The 6704-nt window shown below is 42.0% G+C and overlaps 1 long non-coding RNA gene across 1 annotated transcript; it reads left to right on the top strand.

Annotated features, from left to right (window-relative positions):
* The first annotated feature begins 2638 nt into the window (after positions 1-2638).
* On the top strand, positions 2639-4989 carry LOC116969293. The gene is made up of 3 exons (XR_004410717.1): positions 2639-3096; positions 4047-4050; positions 4789-4989. It is a non-coding gene; the product is annotated as an uncharacterized LOC116969293 (long non-coding RNA).
* Positions 4990-6704: the final 1715 nt, after the last annotated feature.

The raw sequence follows: 6704 nt of genomic DNA on the forward strand, positions 1-6704 counted from the left end.
TTTTCTGATCTGTGTTTAAGAGTGCTATCGCTCTATATGAACCTGGTTCTTCTAGATCTTTATCTTTTTTTGGTATAAGTGTGATCGTTGATTCAGCTAATGTTTCTGGTAGTGTATTTTCTTTAAAGGCATGAGTATATAGATTTTGTAGGCGCTGAGATATATCTCGTAGAATTTTTTTGTAGAATTCATTACTAAAACCATCTGGCCCTGGTGTTTTACCATTTTTCAGCGAGTTTATTGTGTCCTCTATTTCTTTAAGTGTAATCTGAGCTCCTAACTCCTCTTGTTCCAACAACGTAAGTTTTGGAAGGTTTCACTTATCTAAGAAATTTGTAATTTTAATGTTATCTGCTACGGTTTTAGATGTATATAAATTTTGATAAAATTGAGCAAATCTTTTAATAATTACTTTAGGTAATGTTAATAATTCACCCTTATCTGATTTAATTTTTGTAATTGTATTTTCCTTTTCTCGTCTTTTCAGCTGACGTGCTAAAAGTTTATGTGGTTTATCGCCAAATTCAAAGTTTTCCTGTTTTGTAATTTGAAATAATCTTATTACTCTTGCCGATAAGATTTAATTTAATTTAAATTTCAATAAAGTTATCTTATTGTGTTTGTCTATGATTGGGTCTTTGGCATTATCTAGGTCTAATTGTTTAATTTCTTGTTCTAACTGCAATTGCTCTATATTATTCTTTTTATTTTGGAAGGCTTGATATGAAATTATGACTCCTCTGATAAATGCCTTGAAAGTTTCCCATAATAACGAAGGTGAAACACCTGTTGTATCGTTAGTCTCGAAGAAAATTTTCATCTTTTGTTTCAAATATATACTACCTTGTGGCTTGTTTAGAATTTGGGGGTTAAACCTCCAAAATGCTTTTTTATCCATCATTCCTTCTACTTTTAATTAAAAAAGTTAACAGGGAGTGATCAGAAATAATACTATTATGATATTTAGGGTTAATTGTTGTTTTTAATATTTTATTATTTTATACCATTTTTTAACCAAATAGAACAAAACAAAAATAGAGAAAGAAAATAAAGCAAAAAAACAAAAAAAACAAAACAAAAACAGGAAAAGAAAAAAAAAAAAAAGCCGCCAGACATAACAGTATTGGTACAATCCACATGGTGCTACACAGTCATGCATTGCAAGAGCAGAAGTAAAGGTCACAGGACTACATCACTGCAGATAATATGAAATTATGAAATTATTGGTCTTTGAGATGGTTGATAAATGGTCCCCAAACACTTAAAAAGTTGTTTGGTACCTTGGAGTTGTAGAAGCGTATCCTTTCCATCTGTATGATTATTATCATTTCATTGAGCCATTTTTCGAAGCAGTGGAGTGTGGATGATTTCCAGTCTGTTAGGATCATTTTCTTGGCTGCCACCATACCAAGCATCAGTGCTTGTTGTTCTTCAGACGTGAAGTACAAAGCAGTCTCTGAGCATCCACAAAGTGCCAGTTCTGGATCAGGGAGAATATCTTTTCCATAGACCCAGAAAACCACTTAAATATTTCAGACCAGTATCTTCCGGAAGTAGTGGCGCTGTGATACGGCTGCGGCTCGCCTGCAGTCTGTCTGTTTTTACTTTTTTTGTGTTGTTTTTTTTGTCTAGTTTAGTAATTTGTTTGGTTATTAGGTGGTGTTATGTGTGTGGGGGGAGGGTGTGAAACAGGGCTTTCTGTCTCTTCCTTCGGGGGAATGCGACTTTTTTGTCGTATCCCCCTTCTCTTCCCCCGTCTGCGCTGAGGCCTAATGGCGGAGCTGGTGGCCTCCAACCTGCGACCGACCTCGAGGGTCCGGAGGTAGAACCAGCCAGGACTCACCAACGCGAGGCTGGCCGTCTTCGAGCTGCGGAGGCGTTCGGGCAGCGGCACGACTCGGCGCTCCGGTGAGGGCTGACGGCGCGGGGCTGAGACACTCCCGTGTGGGCGGCACGGCTACCGGTGGAAGGCGCTCCCGTGGGGGCAGCCCGGTGCGGGGCTGAGACGCTGCCGTGTGGGTGGCCTGGCTTCCGGCTGGAAGGCGCTCCCGTGGGGGCGGACCGGCTCCCGGCTGGTAGGTGCTCCCGTGGGGGCAGCGCGGTGCGGGGCTGAGACGTTGCCGTTGCCGTTGCCGTGTGGGCGGCCCGGTGCGGGGCGGAGACGGTGCTCCGGTGGCTGAGGCGGCGTTTCTGGCGACGGCGACCTGGATCCGAGGCTCGGCCGCGGGCCAGTGGATGACAATGTCGGGAGCTCGCAGGTCACAGGTTGATGCCTGTTTTCTGGAGCACCCGTTGCAACAGCTGCGTCCGCTGGACTGGAGGGCGGCAGCTTCGACCACCCCCGGGCCGCGGAGCTTGAACCGCGGGACTGACTTACCATCGCCCGGTGGGGTATCGCCTCGGCGCAGAGGGAGAAGAGGAGGGAAGAGACAGTAATTCTAAGACTTTTGCCTCCATCACAGTGAGGAGGTGTTTGGTGAACTCACTGTGGTGGATGTTAATTTGTGTTTATTGTGTGTTGTTATTATTACATGTATGGCTGCAGGCAACAACATTTCGTTCAGACCGAAAGGTCTGAATGACAAATAAAGGATTCAATTCAATCAATTCAATTCAATTCAATTCAATTCAATTTGTATATGAGGACAGAGCCAGAAAATATGTGTTAAAGAACCATCTGCACTTTTGCATCTGTCACATAATGGAGAAATAGCTGGGTAGATTCGATGTCATTTGGTCTTTGAGTAATGGAGTCTGTGGATGACTTTAAACTGGATCAGTTTATACCTGACATTGATCGAACAAGTTTGGATTCTGGTCAGACCTTCATTCCAAATGTCGTCAGACACCTCGAAATTCAGCTCAGTAGACCAGGCTTTTTTCAGATGGGTAGTGGATACAGAGGTGGTGAATAGACTCACAAAGCGAGATATTAGATGTTTGGAGTCTGGAGGAAGCTGCAGGAGCTCATAGAGTGGGCAACTGTCAGGCATGGTTTGAAAATTTGGAATTTGATCTTTAACGTAGTGCCTAATTTGGAGATAGCGAAAAAAATGAGAGTTGGAAAGGTTAAATTTTGATTTCAGCTGATTAAACGTCAGTTTGACGTCAGTGGTGGGCAAATTAATGGAAAGGATACTTAGAGATAATATATATAAGCATCTGGATAAACAGGGTCTGATTAGGAACTGTCAACATGGATTTGTGCCTGGAAGGTCATGTTTGACTAATCTCCTTGAATTCTTTGAAGAGGTTACTCGGGAAATTGATGAGGGTAAAGCAGTGGATGTTGTATATATGGACTTCAGTAAGGCCTTTGACAAGGTTCCTCATGGAAGGTTGGTTAAGAAGGTTCAATGGTTGGGTATTAATGGTGGAGTAGCAAGATGGATTCAACAGTGGCTGAATGGGAGATGCCAGAGAGTAATGGTGGATGGTTGTTTGTCAGGTTGGAGGCCAGTGACTAGTGGGGTGCCACAGGGATCTGTGTTGGGTCCACTGTTGTTTGTCATGTACATCAATGATCTGGATGATGGTGTGGTAAATTGGATTAGTAAGTATGCAGATGATACTAAGATAGGTGGGGTTGTGGATAATGAAGTAGATTTTCAAAGTCTACAGAGAGATTTATGCCAGTTGGAAGAGTGGGCTGAAAGATGGCAGATGGAGTTTAATGCTGATAAGTGTGAGGTGCTACATCTTGGCAGGACAAATCAAAATAGGACGTACATGGTAAATGGTAGGGAATTGAAGAATGCAGGTGAACAGAGGGATCTGGGAATAACTGCACAGTTCCCTGAAAGTGGAATCTCATGTAGATAGGGTGGTAAAGAAAGCTTTTGGTGTGCTGGCCTTTATAAATCAGAGCATTGAGTATAGAAGTTGGGATGTAATGTTAAAATTGTACAAGGCATTGGTGAGGCCAATTTTGGAGTATGGTGTACAATTTTGGTCGCCTAATTATAGGAAGGATGTCAACAAAATAGAGAGAGTACAGAGGAGATTTACTAGAATGTTGCCTGGGTTTCAGCAACTAAGTTACAGAGAAAGGTTGAACAAGTTATGGCTTTATTCTTTGGAGCGCAGAAGGTTAAGGGGGGACTTGATAGAGGTCTTTAAAATGATGAGAGGGATAGACAGAGTTGACGTGGATAAGCTTTTCCCACTGAGAGTAGGGAAGATTCAAACAAGGGGACATGACTTGAGAATTAAGGGACTGAAGTTTAGGGGTAACATGAGGGGGAACTTCTTTACTCAGAGAGTGGTAGCTGTGTGGAATGAGCTTCCAGTGAAGGTGGTGGAGGCAGGTTCGTTTTTATCATTTAAAAATAAATTGGATAGTTATATGGATGGGAAAGGAATGGAGGGTTATGGTCTGAGCGCAGGTATATGGGACTAGGGGAGATTATGTGTTCGGCACGGACTAGAGGGGTCGAGATGGCCTGTTTCCGTGCTGTAATTGTTATATGGTTATATGGTTATATGGTTAAGGGGACATGACTTGAGAATTAAGGGACAGAAGTTTAGGGGTAACATGAGGGGGAACTTCTTTACTCAGAGAGTGGTGGCTGTGTGGAATGAGCTTCCAGTGAAGGTGGTGGAGGCAGGTTCGTTTTTATCATTTAAAAATAAATTGGATAGTTATATGGACGGGAAAGGAATGGAGGGTTATGGTCTGAACGCAGGTGTATGGGACTAGGGGAGAATACGTGTTCGGCACGGACTAGAAGGGTCGAGATGGCCTGTGTCCGTGCTGTAATTGTTATATGGTTATATGGGTAAACGAAGCAAACTTTTTGTCAATATATAGATCTCTGAGGGTCGCAAGGCCCTTGTCCCTCCAGACAGCAAACACCCCATCCGTCTGTGATGGCAAAAAGGAGTGGTTGTGACATATGGGGGTGTAAATAGAGACATTTGACAATGTACTGAAACTTCTTATCTGATTTAAAATTCGAATAGAATTTCTTAAAATAAAGTTCTCACCAACCAACTTATGTGGGGATTCTGTTTTGGAAAACAGCAAAGTACAGAGGGAGGAATTTCTCACTGCTGTGTTTTCAATGTTTAGCCACAAAGGGGCATTATTATTATTATTCAAAGGTTCATCTGGGAATCCCCATTGCCAGTAAATCAGAGCTCTAGCATTGGCTGCCCTATAGTAGTGCCTAAATATAGGAAGGCCCATGCCTCCCTCATTTTTTGGCTTTTGAAGATGCGCCTTTGATATACGGTGGGCTTTATAGCCCCAAATGAATGGAAGGATAATGGAGTCCAGTTTTTAAAAAAATGATGAAGTAAGAAAAATTGGAAGATTTTGGAATAAATATACGAATCTAGGAAGAGACACCATCTTGATAGCGTTAATACGCCCCACTATAGACAAGGGTAAAATCCTCCATTTCTCTATGTTCAGTTTTAACTTTGTAATCATATCAGCGTAGTTGAGTTTGAATATAAGTTTGGGGTTTAGGGGTATTTTGAGTCCTAGATATGTTAAATGGTCATATACTATCTTAAATGGTAGAGCCTCAAGAAAATCTGAATCTATATTGTCTGATAAAGGCATAAACTTGCTCTTACTCCAGTTGACTGTGTATCCAGAAAGCTTGCCAAATGATTTAATAAAATCTAACAAGGGAAGAACAGAGGCTTCTGGATAGGAGAGATATAGTAATGTGTCATCGGCGTAAAGCCCCACACGACTTTCCACGTTCCCCACCTTTATACCCCTGATGTTTGGGTGACTCCTGATACCTATTGCGAGGGGCTCCAGAGCAATATCAAAGAGTAAGGGGGACAGAGGATCTCCCTGTCTGACCCCACGTTGTAAGTCAAAAGGTCCAGATTTATCATTATTAGTGAGGATGGACTGTCGGACAAAGATACACCATTTTGACCCACGCAATAAAGGAATCCCCAAACCCAAATCTTTGTGCCTCAAACATATAGGGCCCCTCTATCTGATCGAACGCTTTTTTTCGGCATCTAAGGATAAGATGGCCGCTCTGGAATCCCCCTCTTGGTGGAGCTATATAAATTATTCAGGAGTCGACGCACATTACAAAACGAAAATCTAGCTGGAATAAACCCTGTTTGATCAGGGTGTATAATTGATGAAATATGCTTCCCCAGTCTATTAGCTAGTATTTTTGTGATAGCCTTTTGATCAAAGTTGAGGAGAGCAATAGGCCTGTAGCTGCCAGGTTCCGTTTTATCCTTGTCTTTTTTAACAGGATACATATATTTGCCTCGTACAGGGACTTCGGAAACCTGTTATTCTTAATCGAATCATTGATCATCCTGATTAGGAGTGGGACAAGCGACTTATGAAATGCCTTATAGAATTCGCAACCAAATCCATCTGGTCCAGCCGCATTACCGGAGGGAAAAGATTTAATAGCCTCAACTAGCTCGCTTTCTAAGAAATTTGAATCCAGTTCTAGCCTGGCTGATTCATCTAGTTTTGGCAAACTGAGGGAGTCAAAGAAACCTGCAAAATCTGCATTAGTGGCCCGCGTTTTAGCAGTATATAATTCTGAATAAAATACTTTGAAGCGGTTGTTTATTTCTTTAGGATTGGTAAGCAAATCACCCGTTTTGGATTTGATTTTATGGATTGCACGACTCGCCTGTTCCCCTTTTAATTTAGGGTTAATTGTATACGGAATTAATTTCATGTCTACCAAAAAATAGTCAATTCG

This window comes from Amblyraja radiata, unplaced genomic scaffold (assembly GCF_010909765.2).
Source record: "Amblyraja radiata isolate CabotCenter1 unplaced genomic scaffold, sAmbRad1.1.pri S148, whole genome shotgun sequence".
NCBI lineage: Eukaryota > Metazoa > Chordata > Chondrichthyes > Rajiformes > Rajidae > Amblyraja > Amblyraja radiata.